This window comes from Protopterus annectens, chromosome 1.part0 (assembly GCF_019279795.1).
Source record: "Protopterus annectens isolate FY-2018-M chromosome 1.part0, PAN1.0, whole genome shotgun sequence".
NCBI lineage: Eukaryota > Metazoa > Chordata > Ceratodontiformes > Protopteridae > Protopterus > Protopterus annectens.
Genome location: NC_056725.1, coordinates 1,428,031,615 through 1,428,055,379, shown reverse-complemented (window position 1 = coordinate 1,428,055,379; position 23,765 = coordinate 1,428,031,615).

Here is a 23,765-nt window from a genome sequence, read left to right as displayed (position 1 = left end):
AAGCTCATGGAATCTGGCGCATTTCACCGATATCAGTGTTAAACTTGCCGATAACATTGTAATATGTAAATGTACCACAAGAAACCTCAGAAAGCTCAGTGCACAGTGAAGAATCACGGTAGCAATAGGGCACTAAACAAATCTGCAAGTAGTCCATAAGCAATGAGAAATGGGTTTGAAAGCATATTGTGCATTAACAAAGTTACAGAAAGATGATTTCAATTCAAGCATCCTGATAATTATACAGAGAGATATATATAAAACAAAATCTGTCCAGTAAGGTTAAGGACAACTATAGAATATAACTGACTCTATTATGATATGGTAAAAAATAATAAAAGAATGACAACTATTCCAATGTAAGCTGCATGACATTTGCAATACATTTATCACAAATTTGCCCAGAAACATTACAAACAAGTATGGATAATTCCTTAATTCATTCACTAACAAAAATTATCTGCTTCAAAGCTTCAGTGCTGTTTGTAATATGTATTGTCAGCAATCTTTGCAGTAAGCTCAAAGACAACAATGGATATTTCCATAAGACATGTATTAACAAAATATACCTGCTTGTAATTACAGAGTCCGATAGAATCTGTAAAATTTCCTCCAAGAAAAGAAGCTATTCAGGACACAATAGAAGAAATTTCATTCCACAATCTTTCATAAAATATAACAAGCTTTTGCGATGCTTTTTTAAGCATTAAGAATGGTGTCCTGAATGGCTTCTATTCTTGGAGGGTCCATTTGAGCCATCTTTCCTGTTGAATCTGTGAAATTTCTGATAAAAAAATTAAAGGCAAAGGGCAATCTTGGTCACATTGCTGCAGCTAACATTAGCTAACAATGGGTTTGGGACTTTTGTGGGGAACACAAGTAATGCACACACCCAAGGAAAGTGGGAGAGGTGAGGTATGGATTGAAAAAGAGGGACACACAAGAAGGATGTTGACATAGAAAAATCTGAGGGAAAGTCAGATGGGCATGGACAATTTTTTTTTAAGAACAGAAGGAAAGGTAAAGATAGGGAAAGAAGAAGAGGACATCATCACAGCAGGTATACCCACAGAACAAATATCACAACACAAGACAGACAAGGGATGGAAAAAACAGTAAGGACAAATAAGTTATACTGACAGCACAGTGCACAACACAGGCAATGGAAAGGTGTCACACAGAGTGTGGATGCATACCAGCCATGGCGAAATGCAGAAAAACATATTTACCTATGCAATATCACATTATGGCATTTTTCAAACTGTGTGGCAGTCATGCTTGGATGTGTGTGACCAATTGCAGATGTGTGCTGGAGGGTAGTAAATTAAGATCACTGTACAAATTGAATTAAACTTGTATCCATGCAGTCCATCAACAATGCACCTGTAAGCCAAGCACCATCACAGATGATCAAATGCAAGTCTAGCAGTGCTAGATACCTCCAGCAGAAGACAAAACTGAACCTACGACCATGCATGTGAAAGGTAAATAACTAAGCACAGTGCCAAAAGAAGTACTGAAGTTAAAAGCAAAAAAAAAATGTCTGCTACATGCAGAAGTAGGTGTACACAACCCAAACAAATGTGTAATGGAATGCATATATTTTATACACATATGCCATGTCAAAGGCAACACACAGGTGTAGAAGTGTTTGTATGACAGTCAGTGGCATAAATGTAATGCACGTGAAATCAATGTCAGTATATACACATACACACACACCAATATTTACAAAAATCTAGCACTACAGCTTAGTAAATATAGCAGGTTGCGCATGTGGATGTCAACAACACACAAGTATAATGAGAACAAGGATGTATTGCAAGCAGTAGCCATTAACTTGTGTGCAGATGTCCTGCATCTGTAAAATGGCCATACATTTGGCACATGTTCACCATGTCAAAACTATTTATTTATTTATGTATTTATTTATTTATTTATTTGTCTTTGTTTACTGGGAAAGTCTGACTGTGTAATACCCATTTTCAGTGGAGGCCTGGGGAGAAAAGCTCCATCTGTTTACATTGCATTATATTTAGTTCCAGTAAAACACAGAGTAGTTGTATTTCTATTCACATTTATACACAAACAGTAGTTACATTTATACATTCTAAGATTTTACAGAGGTAAAGCTGCTGAAGAGAAAGCCCACTTACAAATGAGTGGACTGTACAGGCAGCAGTTATGTATAAAAAGTGTTTTGTCATTTCAGTGACAGGTCCAGAGCATTCTGTTTAAGGAAAGTATTTGGAGAGTATTGTACAGTGAGCACAAAGTCTTAACCTTATGATGCGCATGTGCAGGACCGGGAGTGGTTAAGATGTTGTTTAAGCAGTGGTTTTAAAACTGTTAAGTTTGTTGGAGATTTTAATTTGTGTGTGAGTTTAGCAATGTACTGGGAGTAGAGCAAGTCTCCTGTAACATTATTTGACTTATTTGTGAGTAGTAAGAATTTATTACTAGAATGGAGATCCCTTGCTGGACAGTTGGGCAGTGATAAGCTTTGTAGTGCAGGGCATTTTTCTGGATGATGATTGACTTTGCATGCTGTAGTTATTTGTGAATATGTGCAGTTCAAGCCAGTTTAATTGCTTTAAGCTATGACAATGGTGGCTCCTATGAGGGGGATTGCTGGCAAATTTAAACATTTTATTGTAGCATGAGGCAAGCTTCTTTCTTTGAATATTGTTTAAGTTTGTTAGGAAAGGAGCAGCATCTAAGACAGATGGTAATAAGAAGGTGGTGGCTGGAGTTTTTCATGTAGTATCTGAAGGAATCCATTGATCCTATAAAGGAGCCTAGTTTCTGATGTGTGGATTTTATAGTATGCAGTATATACTGGTCATATTTGAGATTGTCATCTATTGTAACACCTAGATGTTTACTTTGAGTTACAGTTTCAGTGACAGTATTATTTGCTGACTTTATGGTAAAAGATTGCTTTTGATTTTCGTAGCTTTTTGAGGTAAAAAGCATTAACTTAGTTTTCTTGGGGTTGAGTAGGAGGTTAGACTCTTTGAGCCAAATTTCTACAGAGAAGAAAGATTTTTTGGGGTAATGCCTTGGAGTTAATTTATTGTTGAGACTTTAAACGTTAATGTTGAGCCATCTGCTTATGGAACTAAACTAGCATGATGAGTGGAGGTATGGGTGTTATTAATAAATGTATTAAATAGGAGAGGACCCAGGATAGAGCCCCGAGGGACAACTATAGTAACCAGTTCAAAGAATTAGAAGGTTTGTTACCATATAATGGCTCATTGACTTTCAGAACATGGTGGACACAAACAGACTATTGTTCCTATGTCGGTTTATTATATTGGTAAAATGTAGTAGAGCAGCAGTGCTGCTGTGCTGGGGCCTAGAGCCATGTTGTGTTTCTGACAGCAGGTTATTTGAGGTTAGGTATTGCATCAGCTGCATATGGATGCGTTTCTCAAATATTTTGAAGAGGAGGTAGAGAACTGCACTTTGTGCAGTGGTAGGATGTAGGATTTTTTCCACAGTGATGGGACATATTTTTCTGCTATGGACCTATTAATTAGTACGGACACAGGGAAGGCTATGACTTCTGTGGCCATTTTAGGTAGTCTGATGGTAATTTGTCTACAGCTATAGAAGTAGTTTCTAGTTTAAGGAGTAGCTTTATTATGAGCAAGGTGGATACTGGACTAAAATTGAAGAGTTGTGGGTGGTTTTGGTTGGACATGGGTAGAGAGAGGAGGCCAAATGTAGAGAGATAATACTGATTGTATAAAGTAGAAATTAAATTCTGTGGGGATAGAGTCTGTTGTATTGTCTGTTTTTGGAGAGGGAGGGAGACTTTACTCTTTTATTACATACCAGTGCTAGATTATTTATGGTCTGTAAGAATATGTTATTAACGTGTCCTACAACACCATCTAGTGGCATTGTTCAAAGTACATTCCAGTTATATGGTTTTAGTGTTTCAATGAAAATATTTTTGCTAAAATTGGTTTTATTTCATATTTGATTATAGCTAATATGTTTATCTAGGTTATGGTTTGTTCTAATAGCATATGTTGGTATGTGGTCACTTAAGCTATCTGAGAAGCAGCCTACTTTTGTCATTTGTCTGGTTTGTTTGTAAGAATCCAGTCCGATGTTGAATGTCTCCCTGAAGTTTTATTGATTCTAGTGGGTGTGGTTATTAATCATTTAAAGTTGTATAAGTTTATGGATTCAGTGGGGATAGTGAACTTTATGAGCTGCCAGTCTATATTTAAGTCTCCGAGTATTATAGTTTCATGGTTACCCACTGCTGGATGTTTTCAGCAGTATCAGTGTTATTCTCTGGTGGTATATGAATTGCTTTAAAACATAGTTTTCCTATTGCTGATTTTTAGGGGTGTTATTAGAAATTCATCATTGCTAAATTTGGGTATTTCCTGTGGCAGTAAGGTGACGGTTTGGGAATTTTTATAGCCGATTGCTACACCAAACTTCATGCTTGTTTTGTCAGTCATGCTTGAGTGCATTGTATCCTGGGGGGGGTCTCATTATCCTTAATTTCTTTTTTTAACCAGGTTTTGGCAGTGGCCCATAATCACAACAAAGGAAAAAGCAGGACAAGATAAGTTGACACACTGCAAATGCATGTGTACAGTACACAGGGTGCTGTAGAAGCCACAACAAAATACATTTAACCAAATGGAAAATGTATGTCACATGAGTAGAATGATTGATGAATGGATTGATGATGTCAACAGAGCTGGCCATGTATAAAGCACACATACACAGTTATGTACAATCATGTAACATCAACATGCATAGGTAAGCAAGCTAAACATGTCAAGCACACACATATACTGTCACGCAAATGTCATATAAACAAACACAGGTGTATGTCACCCACCCTGCTCATTACTGAGCAGATGACACTCCTGTGAGCATCATTACAACATATCAGTGGTAAGTCAGTGAATGAACACGTCAAAGGTACAATTGTGTATCAGTATGGATCCAACTATGTGCCGACACATGCACAATCAGTTAATGTGTACAACTATTTACATAAGGTGTGAAATTATGTGATTAAGTAATGGATGTGGAAATTTACAATACAGCAAACATGTCATAATGTACTATTAAAGAATACATTATCTGAAACGCTGTATATAGATTACTGCTATATTGCTGTTTGATACAGTCAGAAAAGGAGGACAGCACATAGACAGGATATACTTGTATATGATTTCATGTGGCATTAGTATTGCCAACTCATGGCACACATCACCACATCATACCAGTGGGACATCATGACAACTGTCATCCAAAATACATGGGGAATGACATGTCCTTCTGTTGCACATACATATGTCGATACACAATTCCAAGCCACATCACAGTGGTACCAATGGATTATGGACAACATATGTTGTCTGTCATTAGCCCCAGTAAAACACATGTTTACAGGCGCTGACTTGAGGCACTAGCTGCAGATTAACTGCCACAATGCATGGAAAGCTGAATGTGGCAGGAAAGTGTAATGTGTTAGTGTGTGTCATGCACACAATGAAATAGATGTAAGTGTCACATGACAATAACACATAAGCATGACAGCTACACAGTAAGCATGCACATGAATATATAGCCCTAAAACTCCTTTCTCACTCTCTAACCAAAAAACTCTCCCGCTCCCTAGCCCTAAAATTCCTTTCTCACTCCCTAACCCTAAAACTCTTTTCTCATTCCCTAGCCCTAAAACTCTTTTCTCACTCCCTAGCCCTAAAACTCCTTTCTCACTCCCTAGCCATAAAACTCCCCTTCAACTCCCTAAACAGAAATCCCCTTCCAATCACTGCCATGACCTACATTCCCTAATCCAACACCCTCCTCATGGCTACCCTGCTTACCTCACTCACATGTGAATAATGCATTCAAGTGAGGTATGGCTGCTGCTTGCCCAAATTCAAATTTAAGTTTCACCATGAGCAGCAGCCTTTACGAGCTACAATATGCTTGTGCTCCTGGTTCAAGACACTGATCTCTGAGCACTTGGGACTCACATGTTTGTAGTAGAATTTTCCAGTTGTCATTTTAGTTTCCTGTATTTTTATTATTTTTTTCTGTACAGTACTTATTTGTACTTTGTAACTTTTCTGGTCTGCATATTAAGACTAAAATGCCATAATGAGGACGATGAAGTGATCAGGTCACCTTTTATTATGGTTATACTGCCAGCTCAGCTGAGTAATTCATTTGAAAGACATCTTTACCCAAATCTTAGCTTGGCTGAACACTAAATTATTGCTAACACAAAAAATGTTATGAATATAAAAATTCTGACATTGTAAAACAGTAATCAGTATTAAAAATATATACATTCAATTTGTACACGACTGAAATATGAGTTCAAACAATTCTAGACAAGAACAATGTGCTTTGAAATTCAAAAATCATTCCAAGAAAGACCTGTGGGCTGTCTACCTTAGTACAGGTAGCGATACTCAAATTAATTTTACTCTATCACAAGAATGTTGTGAGAAAGCAAAGCACTGTAGTCATTTGTAAAACATTATGCAAAAGTATGTTATTGGGTCTTTAGTCTTGGACATCTCATTTAGACAAAAACATTCTAACTGATTTATTCCGGATATGATTTTCATAATCATTCGAGCAAACTTTCAACTGCATCCAGGTGTTCAATGATTGTTTTAAATGGCTTCATTAATGAAATAATTGATGAAGTCTTGAAGTTCACAGTAAATCATACAGTACATGCAGCAGTATGTACCTATCATGTATCAAATACCTAGCCAAGGCCTTCATTAGGAGATTGAGGTTTGCAAACCTTCCGGAATGATTTTTATAAGTATAAACATTATAATAAATCCTTATTTTCCTTTTCCTTCATCAGCATTCGTACTTATTCTAATGCAATTTAATGAAAACATCAATACATTTTACAAATTAGAGAATGGGCTAGCTGATAAATTGTTTTTTTATTATTGTTTTTTTCCCCTTTACTTTATATATTTTTATTTTTTTATGCAAAATAATTCCTCTGCTTAATGTTTCAAACTTTTTGTACTACATGTATTTTTCTTTTGGATTTTACATCCAAAATATAAGTGATGTAGATTTTTACTGTTTATACACACCTACTGTCACACAAACTAAAATAAATGCACATTCAGAAGCACAGACAGACTGACATACAAACATATACATAGAAACACACGCATTCATAAACAAAGCCTTACATACCTATACATAGAACCACACACACACACACACACACACACACACACACAGACAGACAGACAGACACACACACACACACACACACACACACACACACACACACACAGACACACACACACAGACACACACACACACACACACACACACACACACACACACACACACACACACACACACACACACACACACACACACACACACACACACACACACACACACACACACAAACAAGCAAAACACTCGCGTACAGTTTGCTGAGTGAACACATTCTCAGATGTCTAGTTTTGATCAAATGAAAGAAAAAAAAAATCAAGGGCAGTTCTCATCCTAACCCCATACACATACTTTTACTATCCATGAATCCATAATTGTGCTGTGCACTGCTGCTCTATCAATCCATTTCATTGTAAATCACTGAGGAAAAAATCATTCAATAATGCCAGGCAAACAACTTTTAATCCATTCTGCTATAACAGCTCTGGGCTTTGGGACTGCCTCCAGCAGTCAGCATTCTCTCCTCACATATCAGCATGTACACACACACACACACACACACACACACACACACACACACACACACAAAATTGCAGACATATACACACTTTTTTATTATTAAATTTAACTTGTATTTTTATTTTATGCTCAGTAAACAGTGAAGTACTGTTTAGCAAGCAAAAAAATGATGGCTAATTGTTTTTTTTTACTGTCCAAGCTTCATAGCAACTTAATATGTTGCTGTGAAATGTTGGATTCTTTTTCCAGTGGACATTCCCAATACATTAACCCCCTGCTGGAGAACCTTTAATCAGTACAGCAAAACCAAAGCAGATAAGAACAAGCGTGTAACAAAAATAATAGACTTTAATCAGTACATTTTGTTTTTTTGACAGTGGCAAAGGACCAGTGCTAGACACAACAGCCCTGACAGTAACATCATAAGATACCCTTAGAACAATATTTTTTGTTGTTTCTTTTCCACAGTGAAATGTTGTTATGTTGTGTCTTTCGGCTTTTCCCGGTTAGGGGTCACCACAGCGGAATTCCGGTCCACTAATGATTGGTAGTTAATTTTTACGTACCGAGTTACCAGCCCTGACACACAACCTTCAGCAAAGGTACACCCATTCACGCATGTCTCCACGCAGAAGACGCTCTAGCTGAGAATTGAACCAGACAGCGTCTTACTGTGAGGCGACAATGCTACCACAGCACCACCACCACGGGTTCTTTAATGGAGGTAATTTAATAAAGCCTACATGGTATTTTATAGCATGTAGGCATCATGGCATGCTGCTTACATGAAAGTAAGCAGCTCTGTGATTCAGTAAGCACTGCTGAGGGGTGGACACGAGTGCGCCAACACTAGACGTTCTGTGGCATGCAAATGACCTCATAAAGAGGTGAATCTCATGCAAATGAGGCAAATAAAGTGATCCAGCAAGCAGATAGCCATCCCTGCAAATCCTGTGTTGGTGTCCATAGTGTACACAGGAAAATTCTGTATACAAGATTTCAAATAGACAACAGGGGCTGTAAAAATGCAGGTAGATGGACAGAAATGGCATAGCACATATAGATATGAGCAAAACTATCCATCATGTGTCCAAAAACGTAAGGGACATAAGTTAGAATCATTTTATTTTTTTAGTGATCTGGTCATGTTTGCATAGCATGCTGCAGTGTGTTTGTTCAAAATCTTAAACCTCCGAAAGTTCTTCACCGATTGCTTTGAAATTTTCACGCAATGTTGCATTCGAATACACGCGTATTTTTATATACCTACTATTATATAGATGTCACACGTTGCATTTGAATATGCGCATGTTTTTATATACCTACTATGGATTCTATATACTTGTATACAAATATGCAATTTTATATGTTTTTGTTATAACATTTTTTCTTCTTTTTCAGTGCAATCGATCTGCTTTAGTTCATCCAAATAATGCCTCACAGAAGATCAAACTTAGGTCATCGTACTCGCGGAGCAGAAGCAGTGCGACGATTAGTTGCAAATCAAACTGAGGAAGAACGGGCATCAGTAACTGAGCAAAACAGACAAAGAATGGCTCAAATACGTGCCGAGGAAGCAGCAGAGTGACGTGCATCTAGACTTGAGGATGCACGGTTGCGAGCATGGTGATCACGTTCTGCAGCTTCAGATCTGCTTCGTTCTCCTCAATCGACACCAGCGGACAAAATAAATGCTTGCCTGAAATACTCTACTTTGTGGTGACACGTAAAGATGTTAAAATTAACTACAAATATGCATGTCCAGCTGCAAAACGATCGATCAGCTGAGATATTCTCACATCAATTTCTGGAAATTGGGAACGGAAAGGTGCCTGTTGATCTGACTTCAGGACGAATTTCATTGCCTCATAACTTCTGCAATTTAGTGATGTCAAAAGAAGAATTGGTTGAAAAAGTATTTCCCAATATTCAAACCAATTGTAAGAATCATGATTGGCTGACTGAACCAGCTATTCTTGCGGCCAAGAACAAAGACATCTACGAACTTAGCAATATTATTCAGTCTAACATTCAAAGCGAGGCAGTCACATACAAATCCGTCGACACTGTTGTGGAAGCAGATGAAGCGGTTAATTATCCAACAGAATTTTTGAATTCACTCTATCTGCCAGGGATGCCACCGCACGTACTGCAATTGAAAATCGGAGTGCCAATTATCATGTTGCGAAATATCAACCAGCCAAAGCTTTGCAACAGCACACGGCTTGCAGTAAAAAAATTAATGAGCAATGTCATAGAAGCAACAAACTTGACAGGACCTTTCAAAGGTGAAGATGTCCTCATTCCTCGCATTCCTATGATTCCAACAGATATGCCATTTCAATTTAAGAGATTGCAATTCCCAATTCGATTGGCGTTTGCAATCACCAGCAACAAAGCTCAGGGCCAATCTTTAGAATTGTGCAGTTTAGATCTACACACGGATTGCTTCTCACATGGACAATTATATGTTGCGTGTTCTAGAGTTTGCAAACCAGACAATCTCTATATCTTCACAGACAATGGAACAACAAAAAATATTGTATACCCACAAGCATTGTGAAATTAAACATATTAGAAACGTGCGCTTTCTCTTTTCTTTCTTTTCCATTTAACCAGACTGAGCCACAGCAACGTGTGGCCGGGTACAGCTAGTAAAAAAAAAAAATAAAAAAGAGTGGAAAAAACACAGTTAATAGTATGTGGCAGAAATGTATTATAGGACCCTGTGTGGAGTATCTATAATGGTGGTATGGTGCTTCTGCTAACTAGGTAGTGCCTGAAACTGTGTAGTTTCCTGGATGTGTGCATGGATGAGGTGGGGTTACTGAATAGGACAAAAGGGTATCCGTGTGCACATATCCCTTCCATGTAGGGACAGAACCATGTCAGTGTCCACAGAACAGGTAGCTGAAATCAGGAGGGGGGGTGTGTCTGAGAACTTGTAAGCTCAATGGAGCTCAGCAGCACCTGTTTGCATGGTGCTTCACTGTGCTCAGTGGGGGGGGGGGGGCGTACACTGACTGCCAAGCTTTATTTGCCTTTGGGGAGCGTGTATCTACATGTTTGTGTGGCATGCCACTGTGCTGAGCATGGCCTTTCAAGCGGGGTTTACAGTGACTGCTAAGCTTTGTTTACCTTCAAGGTGCTTGTTTCCACATCTTTCCACAGTGGACCACATTGCTAAGAGTATCTAAAAGCAATTATGTAGCAATTAGTTGTGACACTTGTTTAACTTAAACTAGGGCCAGTAACCAATGTTAATGATATGCTAGGCAGGTGGAATGCATCATAGATAGCCAATCACACAGTCAGCACCTATATTAGGTCACTATGTAGTATGCATACACCCAGAATTCTGATTTTTCACCCATACTCTAAACCATTAGGGTACAGACTTGGGAATTTTAACTGAAGGAATGCTGGGGGCTGCTGCAGGTCTGCTACATCTGTATGTGCTAGATGCAAAAGCCAATGCTGCTGGTGCTGATGACAATAGGCCTAGGCAGAGAAGGAGAAGAGTGTTCAGGCCCAGGGTAACCTTCCAGGAGCTACATGAGCTGGAGATTGTAGAACGCTACAGGGTGGACAGAGACATACTAAAAAAAAAGGGGTATTTTAAGTGACACTTTAGTGGACTTGAAATTACTAGTGAGGAAAATGAATTTGAAATTGCTGTTTGATGGTACAATTAGTAACGAAGGAAGTTCTGTGTTAAAAAAAACAAGTAAGTTTATGCCCCCTAGTAATGGTGTGATCAATTTGTATGAAAGGATTTGGGAAGTTGAAATTAGAGAGCATTTTGCTCAGGGGAGGTATTCCTATATTAAGCAGGCTTATGACAGAATGGATAATTTAACTAGTGATGAGCGTGATTTGTTAAAGGATTTAGTAAATGATGTAACCATTAGATTTATGAAGCCTGATAAAGGCAATGGCTTAGTTCTTACTGATCGGATTGATTACGTAAATAACATGATGGCCATGTTGGCTTTGGACACTTATGAAGAGGTTAGCCTCAATCAACTTAACATTGCTTATAGTAAGGTTAATTTGTTCATTGATGATTTATTATGGCAGGGTCACATTAATGAAGCAGAGTATAATTATTTGAAGAATGATTACCCACTGGTTAGTGGGATTTTTGGAATACCAAAAATACATAAGGGTTTAGACAACTTAGCCTTCAGACCTATTGTGGACGGGAAGCGTAGTAAAACCTGTTTTATAAGTAAATTCTTGGATCATGAGTTACAAAAGGGCTTAAAGAAATTTGATTACATTACTAAAGATTCCTGGTCATTTTTGGAGAAGTTAAAAGGAGTCAAGATTGGCAATAACACTATATTAATTACAGTGGATGTTGTCAACCTGTTTTCGGTCATTCCTACAATAATAGGGTTGGAATGGTTGGAGCGGCAGTTGTTTAAAACAGGGTTGTATGACCAGGATAGAATTAACTTGTTAACAGGTTTGATGGAAATTGTCCTTAATAATAACTTCATTCAATTTGAGGGATGTTATTACAAGCAAACAACTGGTGTTGCTATGGGGGCGGCTTGTGCCCCGGTGTATGCCAATTATATTATGGCATACTGGGAGCAAGACTTTTTATTTACTAGCCAGTTTATGCCCCATGTTAGTTTTTACACGCGCTTCTTAGACGATTTGTTTATTGTCTGGGAAGGTGGATTTGATGAGGTATGCGCACTTATGGAGTACATCAACAATTCGGTCGGATTTTTGCAGTTTACTCATAATTTGAGTAAAGTTGAAATTGATTATTTGGATGTTCACTTGACTATCAATCCTGTTGATTTTGTTTTGATTTCCACAATTCATAGGAAGGCCACCTTTTCAAATTCTTATTTGAGTTATTCAAGCTGTCACCCTGACCATCAAAAGAAAGCAATTGTAAAAGGGCAAATGGTCAGGGCAGCAAGGATGATCAGTTTGGATGCTGACTTTTATAAGGAGGTTGAATTTATTAAGTTGATGTTTATCAGGCGTGGTTGCCCGTTAGCATTATGTACATGCATAGCTGATGAGGTTATATCTAAAAGAGCAAGTGGTGTCTATTGGGCCTTATTACAAGGAAAACCTGACTTTGGATCGGTGCGGTTAGCTGTTGATGTTGGAGATGGAGTGAGTGTGGGTATGGTTACCACTGAATCTGAGAGGGTTGTTGACTTCACACAGACTGATGAGGGTAACAAGCTGTTTTTTATCACCACTTATTCTTTCGATGCACCTATTATTGCTGAGATAGTTATGAACAATTGGAAGTTTTTGAGGCTAGACCCTATGGTCAGTGAAAAATTAGGGCTACCACCTAGATGTGTTTTAAGGAAGGGTCGTTCATTTAAGCAGCTTTTAGAAAGGGATGAGGTATTTCACCTTGTTTCCAACAGGAGTAGGGGTACTTTCTAATGTGGTAGGTGCAGTGTATGTCCTTTGATCAATCCTACTAGTTCCGATTACAAAGTGGCTGGGGTCACTATTAAGTCTGGGGGCCATTTTGACTGTTACAGTAGGAGTTTAGTTTATGTGGCCTTGTGTGGGCAGTGCCCGGCCTTTTATGTTGGGAAGACTAGTAGGGCGTTTAGGGATCGTATTATTGAGCATCAATCTGATATTAGATTAAAGAAGAAGACCAATGCCTTATATAGGCATATTGAATCTAATGTGGGTCACACTTTCAAATTTAGTGTCATACAGCAAGTTATGGTTGATACCTAGGGTAGAAAGCTAGATGTGCACCTTGACATTTGTGAGATGAAATGGCAGCTGAAATTAAATGCTTTGGTGTTTCCAGGCATTAATGATTGTATTAGCATTATGCCTATTTTGAGATTAAGGAACATTTTAGGCTAGGTTTTATCATTGACTGGAACCTTTTTGTACTCATATATGTATGTATATTTAATGATTATTGTTGACCTTACTACCAGCATTTATTTGCAGTAGTTTATGGAACTGTTGTACAGTTCATGTTTCTGTATATTGTTTTTAGCATTGATTCTTTTACTTTGAAAATTGTCTGATGATGTCATTATCATGTGTTTTATTTATAAAGGGAGTGATTTTTATCATTTGTATTCTGAAGAAGTCTGATTAAAGACGAAACCTAGGTAAATTCGTGGTGTGAATTGTTTCGAGTTGGTTTGCTTCCTTGAAGTCTACTTGCTGGTCTGTGTCTGTTCTGGTTGTCTTTTAAACATACTAAAAAAACTCACCGAGTTCTGCTGCCCTCAACTCAAACCCAGAGCCAACAGAGGGAAACCCAACCAAGTGCAAATAAAGGTATTGCAGCCCTTAGGATAATAGCCACAGGTACCTTCCAAAAAACATCTGTGGACATGATGGGGGACTCACAGGCATCAGCATCCAGGGTACTCCACCAGTTCCTGGATGCCATGGTACCACATGCCAATGACCACATTTATTTTCCCCTCACCCCTGAGGTGAGGGTCAGCAATATGCAACACTTCTACCATGTAGTACACTACCCTGAGGTACTGGGTGCCATACATTGCACTCATGTATACATCAAGGCACCACCCAATGAGGAGGGTAGAATCTATGTCAACCTCAAGGGGTACCACTCCATTAACTGCCAGGTCATGTGCAGTCCCAGAGCATTATCATGAATGTGTGTGCTAGCAACCCTGGCAGTTATCACGACTCCCAAATCTGCCACGCATCACAGCTTTACCAGATGTTTGCTAGGGGGGACATCCCACATGTCCATTTAATGGGGGATGTTAGTTATGCCCTGGAACCTTGGATGATGACACCCATCAGAAATGCACACACACCCATGGAAGAGCACCATAATGAGGCACATGCACAAACTAGGAACATCATAGACCAAGTGTTTAGGCTACTGAAGTTATGATTCCAGCATCTTGATATATCTGTTGAAGCCCTGCACTACTCTCCAGCCATATGTGCACATATGTTCACAGTATGTGCCATGCTACACAATATGATCCCACAGAAACAGCTGCAGCAGGATCAGCAAAGGGAAGGGATATACAGCCACCCACCACCACCAGTGCCTAGGTCACCACAGCTGCACTCACAGGAGGTCTCAGAGGAGAAACTCACTGATGATGCCCCTATAGGTAGACATAGGCATGCCCACTACAACCTGGCATTGGCTAAGAGACAAGGCATAGCACATTCACTGATAACCTAGGGCCCTAGGGACTGACACCTTACTCCTACTCACATACATATAGTAAACGCGTTGATGCCAGGCAACCCACACAACCTGTACCTATCCATGTATTGGTTGTATACGGCTTGCATCACACAGCATCAGCCCTAAACAACAGGTCTCTCAACTGCTGCATTTGCAAGGTAAGGCTCTAAGCTACATACTAATTGTAAGGATTACTAAAATATCATATGTATGGATCTACTGCTGTTATGCAAGTAAAAATATAGTGGGCTAATTGGATGGATGTAACATCCACATGAAACTGCAGAGTATGTGTTCCTTAATAGTCACTAGGCCTCATGGTTGGAATATTCACTACATCACTCAAGAGAAATGTTAAACAGTGGGCTCACATGATATTTGGGCTACTGTATATCCCAGCAGATCATATGCCATTGTTTCTCCACCCCCAACACAGCAGTGTACCCATACAACTGCTTTAACACAAAATCACCTATGGTATATCAGTGGACCAGGCAATCCCAAGGCTGTAACATAGATATTCTCACACCATTGTATGCCTCTCCTCACACAGGATAACAATGTTAAATATATATGCTGTTGATTATGTGATGAATAACTCCTCTCTGTCTGGTGACCTGAGTGGCTCAGCGGACTAGAGAAGCTAGCACTGATGATGGTGCTGATGGTTCTAATCTTGAAGTACTCGTATCTTTTGCATGTAAGGTAGTACTATGTTGGTGTTTTCACAGACTGTCATACCTCTTACTGCAAGACATCTGGACAAAGGCAGTAAGACTGGGGGGACAAAGGCCCAAACATAGGGACAGATTTCAAATATTGTCCCCATAAACCTAGAAAGTCACTGGCAGTAAAGGTGTTGCATTAGTACATATGTTCTGAAGGATATAACGTCTGAAACACAAATGTTTGTCTGTATGTAGTATAATGTATTGATGACAATATTCAATACTTCACCAGAGGACCACATATGTATGAGGAACAAACCAAACATATGAGGCAAAACAGTGGACATCCTGTGGAAATCAAGATGGTTGAGAGGTATGCAGACTGACAGTCTGTTGGTGGTATAACATTACCAATCGTTGTCACAGATTAAGTACCGTACATAGTTGGGGAATGCTGTGGACTGTTTGAGGTAAATGCAGTACTGCAGAAACAAGGGTGGATGTTAATGTCTGTAACATACAAAAACCCGGACTGGAGTACGGGGAAGGTGTGGACTGGAGTCACCTTATTAGTATTGCCAGTCTCACTGAGCATGCTCATACACTTAGGTAAAATGAGCTCAATCCTGTTGCCCCTTTATCAAATTAGATAAAATGAGTACAATCCTGTTGCCCTTCATCAAAATGACCTGTTATGTATAAATGTCTATACATGCAGATATATGCATACATATCCATCTGTCATTATCTCTATCTCATATGCATAGTATATCTATTGCTATGTAGTGTCAAATAGATATGTACAGATACATATAGCTATATATATTAAAAGGATACATACACCTCCCATATATCTACAAAACACACATACATATCATACACACACAGCTACAATGTTATATACATCCCTGTTATATATAGAAATATGTGTATGGATGACTGTATTGTCCAACTTACCCTAGTAATAGTGTATAAATGTCCACTATCACACAGCCATACTGTTGCTCAAAGGATCCAAACTAAGGGTGCAACAGTACAAATTCAAGTTACCCACAGACCCCTGTGCCTGCTGGATGTTACCACATAGACAGATGCAGCTGATCAGGTGCTATAATGTATAATGTTGTCAATGCATGTATGGACAGGGCAGCTTGTCCCTGCTCACAGGTCTGCTTATGTAACTGCAAGCAAGCATATATGTCCATACTGGTAACTGTACACACATAGCTAGGATAATTATAGGTATCTCAGTGATATGATACTAGATGCAGATAACACCGTGAAGCAATATCACACTGCAGGCCACAGATGCTGGTCAACACAGGCCTAGTTTGTGTAATGCACAAGTACTGTGCCTGCAATCACACATACAACACAATTAACATGTGGTGCATGCGATAAGTGCTGTGATCTATAGTGTATTAGACTAGATAGGTAGGGGTTCTAATCTCACTCCAGCCCACTTTGTGTGTGTGTGTGTGTGTGTGTGTGTGTGTGTGTGTGTGTGTGTGTGTGTGTGTGTGTGTGTGTGTGTGTGTGTGTGTGAATGTGTGTCTTCCTGCAAATAAATGGACATGCCCTCATGGGATATCCACCTGTAATGGTTATGCACTTTTTGGCCCTGTAACTTGCTGTGGACATGCCCTCATGGGCTATCCACCTGCAATGGTTATGCACTTTTTGGCCCTGTAGCTTGCTGCTGGCTTCCACATAGCCCTCTTCTACAAGGCCTGATGATGTCAGCCACCTTAAGACTAGCTGTTGACAGTATAAAATCTGATGTAAGCTGTGGCGCATGCAATAAGTACCATGATCTATATGTGTAAGACTAGATAGATAGGGTTACTAATCTCACTCCAGTCCACTTGGTGCATATGAATATATCCACATAGCATAAACTTCGCAGCCTTGACATATGTAGGGTTTTGTAGTGTTTTATTTGCAGTGGTTGATGTAGCCCCCAAAGTACTGACCACAACAAGGCCTGTGTATGTTATCAAGCATAATATGTCCTAAAATCATAGTACTAGTAGACATGAGGTGTGTTGCATGCACCACGGTCAGTGATCTGTACTATGTACCATTACATAGGTAAGTGTGCACACCTACATACAACGAATCTGCACTATGTGTGTGCCTTGGCATGTCCTGTACACACTGATTGGAAGTGGTGCTGGCCTCAGTGTAACTATGTGTTTGTGTTAGCCTTGTAGTGCATTGTGCAACATGTCATGGAGCCATAGGACATATGGATTGAACATATGGGTTGGGAGGGTGGCCTAATGGTTAAGGTGTTTGCCTTACAAACACAAGGTGCAGGGTTTGAGTCTTGCAAGGGATAATTGGCTAGGCTTAAAATGGCTCGCAAGGGCAGTTAGCTTAGTACTAATCTATGAACCTATGAACACAGAGAGTACTGTAGCCTTTGACTTTTACTGGTCGGAAAGATGTGGATGTATTCCTTGTTGTACAACCAATACTGACAGGTTTTGGACATACATCTCAGGCTGGCACTGGTACACTGAATGCAGTAGTCATCACAGCTATCACTGTGTGTAATGACACCCTTGCTATGTCACTATACAGGTATATCATACAACTGTAGCAGCCACAAAGGTGCCAAAGTACACCAATACACATTGTAGAGAACATGTCCTATGGAGTCCATCTCAGGACCGTACATGTGTAGTCTGTCTCAAAAATGCTTTGGAAGGGATGTGTATGGCCTCCATACAGGGAGGTGTCAGTTTCCACTGTGTACCTCCCATGTATCCATGACAGGACTGGCACGTGTTACCAGTGCTACACACCAACATCAGTGTGGTATGCATAGTACATGATGGTGAGGCAGGTATGTAACACAGGTGGTACACCCTACATGACACAGCCCCCCCATGTATGTCATGCACACATCTGCTGTGACACACATCATGTGCAGGTTACACACTGGATGCAGAACACAACAATCATAAGTGTTGCTGGGCAACTGTTGCTACTGGACACAGGATATATGTAGATGTGTCATCTCCATCAGAATCCTGGTGGCACTTATGAAGGGTAGTAGACCTTCTCACAGATTATGGATTCACAATTATTCTGAATGCCAACATTGTCCCTGTTAGCCTGTTATACACATATGGACCTATGGAGCCCTGCAGTTATAGTGCTGTACCTTTCTGATGACAAATGTCCACTGTGCTGACATTCCATCCCGTGCTGCTTTATTTCTGCTGTGTATCCATAGGTTATCCCAACAGACTCCTATAACAGAAACATAAACAGGCCTGTGACACACCAGTCATTGTGTAACTATACAGACAGTTCAACAACATACAACATAAGGACCACAGAAGGTACAGAAATGTATGTGGCATACACGTGACAAATGCCAGCATACAGTATCTCTCATTAACCACTACAAGTGGCATGGTGAACCAACATTGCATTACACAGGTACATGGTAAGTAATATAGTCATGCTGTGCATCAGACATATAGATGCATTTCCCCTGCATCAAGGTCAGCAATGACAAGGATGTGGTGCAGGTATCACACAAGGTGTTGTGTGGGGATGCAGGAGGCTTAGGCTGGCCCAAACAGTAGACAGCATGTGTGTGAGTCAGGGGGGAGCATGTCAGATGGACCATGGATAGGTGCTGCGTGTGTCTGTAGGTGACCTGCATATGACAGTGGTGTGTGAGCGTGTGCATGTACACAGTCAACCTCAGTGCTTACCCTACACATGTGTATGTTGGACAGCTGTGGACCATACATTGTAGAGTTTACAGTTCACTGTCTCTGGCCCTGAACATGGGAACTGTGTCTGCCAGGAGTTGCACAGGTACCTCCATGCCCAAGGTCAGAAGCAGTGCTAGTACCTGACAATGACTGCTGTCTGCTGGGACCATGTCCCCACAGGACCACCCAGGACCATGAGCCAATGGCCTGTCACACCATGGTGTGGACAGCACACTCCCCTCTGTAGCACTGGATGTACTGCCACTGCAGGTGCATGATTGTGCACGGCCATGGCTATTCTCAACAGATGGTGTTGCTGCCCTACATCCAGGGGTCCGACATTCAACTCCAACCACACGTTCAAGCACAGACAATATGCGGTCCAAGACAGACACTGTCTTAGCCCACCATCTGTCCACTGCATCGGTCAAATGATCCAGGATGTCCTCAATGTGGTGGAGACTGTCACAGATGTCAAACTGTGCAGCATCCATAACCCTAAGCATATGCCTGGTGTTCCATTCAGAACATGCCTGTGTCACCATGATGGCCTGAAACATGTGCTGGGTGACCCATAATGTGACACCTGCTACAGGTGGTGGACAGACAGTGGACCTCCTACAAGCATCCCTGTCAATCCACCTGTGTGGGACCTCACCAGTTCTCTGGCTAAGGCCAGTGTCTACACTCACTGGAGCCATAGTTGCCACACTTTCCTGTTCAATATCTCCACCCTCTGTCTGTCCAATATCTGTGGCATCCAGGGATGGGGTACGTGTGGGCATACAGACTGTGTGCTGTGATAATGGGGGCAGAAAAGTGATGTCTACCTCTGGGACAGATTCAGCTCCTGACACCGCCACCTGTGCATCACTGTGGCCACCATCATCATCAGTGTCTGAGGAGATACTGACATCAGGCTGAGTAGGGGACAGACTCCAACCTCCACACTCACCTGAAATAAGAATGAAAAAAGCAGTACATTAGTACCTTCACTATTTTGTATGAAAAGCATCCAAGACTCCTAACAATGAAGACCTACAACTGCATTAGTGGTCAAACAACCACCTTCCCTGCCTTTGTCCACAAAGCACTACCTCAGAACACAATTCAAATTCAACTCAAGACCTTTAGAACCATCACTTGAAGTAAATCATATCAAACATGACCAGTAATATTTACCTTTTACTTACTCAGTATGACACTATAATTGAAAAAAATAACACATAAAACCCAGTATAACTCTCTTCACAATTATATGGAAATACATATCTCACTAATGTGTTTGCCTTTAACCTGTTGTATTTTAAAAGGCATTTTAGATTCCTGGTCTCATTTAAACCAGGAGCTGTATCTGTTCTTACCTGTAACTCCCAAAGTGTATATGTTTGCTGAACTATACTCCTGTGACTACCCCACTCAAAACCTTAGGTACCTCCTCTAGACTGTCAATTAAAAACATCATAAGCTGTCTTCGCACAAAATTATGTGTACATTGGACATTATTCTGGCCCTAACCCGAGCTAAACTATAATTGTTCCTTAACATAACAAGTGTCACACTTACCAGGGGCAGGACCATGGCCCTGGGCAATAACTGACAGACCTATGAAAAGTTGAGGGTGGGGTAATGTCAGTAACACTGCATGTTGCGGCACAACAAGGTGATACATCCCTATATCTCACATTTACAGTAGCTAGTCTGTTACTTGTTGTATTGGTCCCAATCTGCATATGAGTGTATACCTGGGGTTACACCATCCCAAAGAACAAAGACCTGACCCTCACATAAATTTATCTACAGCCTGACAAACCGACTGCTGTAGTATCACAATACTGATCATAGTAAGCATATCTGCAAGCTCCTCAACTGTGGAAACTGTGGCACCCACCTCCATGATGTACAATATGATGGATGCCTGGGAGCTGTTGCATGTTTCTAGGTATGCCAGGAATTCCCCAGTGGCTGAGTTGCTGTTCCACTGTAGACCCTCCACTGGTGACAGCACAATCCCTAGCTATATCCACTGCCTGTCGATGTGCAGCATTAATCATATCAGTTGCCCATTGATGAACCTGCTCATGCCCTGCTGGCCCCCAGTATTAATGTCATGGACAAAGTTTGACAACAATGCAGCCCGCTATTCCATATAATGTCTCCCCCTGGAAAACAGGATGTCATGATGCTGCCTTAGTCATTGCAAGGTTATCTTATTCTCTGCATCTGAGAAGGGTGGGTGTCATCTGTGGTACATTATTCCTAAAAGACAACACAGGGGAACACATTACAGGATCAGATACATGGATGTCCACTATGTACAGATAAAGCAAGGGCACAATGACCAGCATTAGCCACTGCTTGCTCACACATGGCAAAACCCACAGTGTAACAACATACTACATGTGTGGATACAAGCAAGATAGTGCCATTACTGAGGTATTCCCTGTGTGCCATGACAGTGTCTTCTGCATGATCATACATCCAACACTCTAGTTCACTGTGGTGTGTCCTCTAAGACCAACCACATAATGATATGTCATAGAACCAGTGCCAGACAAATAGCAGTGTGCTGTAACAACCACTATACAGGGACAGTCCGACAACACCAGAGTGCCACACTGACAACAGACAATGCCACCATGATGTATTATATGTGTCCTGTAGGTGTAAGTCAGCAGGGTATCTCTGACATGTCATTACCACAGGTCTATGACTGGCTTACTGCTGTAATCCCTATTCACCATACCTCTATCCTCCCATTTGAATCTTGTTGTGCACAAAAAACAGTTATGTACCTGCTAGAGTGCAGTACTCTTCTGTTGAACTGTGTTTGGTAAAGTTTTAGAAAGGTGTGCTCTTTGTGAGTAAGGTGTTATACAGAATGGTTCTCCATAGCCAGCTGTCTGCCTTTTTAACATGCTCCCCATCAGCATGTGATTACCTCTAAACCAATCTGTGGTTCTGAAATGCTAATTGCAGCCAGAGCAGCTGAATTGCACTATCATTAGCAAATGACATGGAAGTACTGTGCAATATATAAGGCTTTCATTTAGACCAGGGCCCTTTTCTTAGCTGTTGAGATGGACATTACTGGGGTGAGGAGTCTACATCATCACAGATGGTAGGTCTGTAGCAGAACTCTTTACATAGAGCTGCGTGTACTACAGGTTGCAGCTCCTGCTGCAGGTAGTAGACATAGGTAGAGAGTGTGGACACTTTGGAGGACAACAACCTGTAGGTGTATCTGTGTCAGCCCTGTTGTAGAGGCAGTTCCAGGGTGAAGGCACCCTTTGCACTCCAATTAAGGCATGTGTTTAAGGTATGGATGTTAGGCAACTGTGTCAATAACAGAGTACTAGGTGACATATTGTACTGCTATACAGATATGTGAAGTGTGTCCCTACCTTGTGAAGTGTGTCCCTACCTTCAGGCCAGTGACTTCATGCACTGAAAAGTGGCTATTTAATATGCAATGCTTTTTATGGATAAAGAGTGTATTAGTGATCCATTAATTGCTGTCTTCACAATAATGTAACTGAAATGCAGCACAACACTGGATTTGAACACAGGACTGTGTGTGGCAAAATGTACTGTATACAAGTCATATAACAGACTGAGTTACTGAATCACTGCTATAACAGGTGTACTTGCAATATATATGTGCACACATACAGGCTGTGACAAACATTTTCTATATCCATCAGTATGTGCATGGCTTTATATGTATGTATTTCTGCACCAGTGTCCCAATTGAACATGTATTTTGCCATGAATGTCTTAGCAGGTAACTTTCTACATGCTGCTGATAAAAGGACACATTTACCTCTGATCACAGGCCTCAGTTACATCCATTACCATCTGTTTGGCTGTCTAGTAGTTTACTATTGCACCAGAATCCAAGGTACACCCCATTTTATCCATTACTGTTTATTCCAGTTTGCAAGATGTGGAGTGGCACGCAGCTCCACTGAAACATGCTTAATGACTGTAATTGGCAATTACTATGTTTTGTTTAAACCACCTCTTTAATTAAGAGTTACGTTATGTGGTGGGTTAATACACTGTGCTGGGCTTGGGTTCAAAAGATGGCAGAGGTGTTTATTTTGTACATATGACTTACAATGTTAAAAACACATATACTCATTCTAGCTCTATTTAGCTGACCTAAGCGAAGCTGCACAATCCAGGGAAATGTACAGCTCCGTGCTCAAAAATATAAAGAAAAGTAAAAAGGGGAATTAGGAAAGTGGTGAAATGGGGAAAGCAGGGGAAAAAGATATTGAAAGGCAGGGAGGGATGTGCAGGAAGGGTGTAGGAAAGAACCATAGCTATCCATTTCATGTAAAGCAACAGCTGTGCACTTTCACAGTTATGGAGATGAATTTGGATTCTCAAATGGAGAGAGAGGAGTGA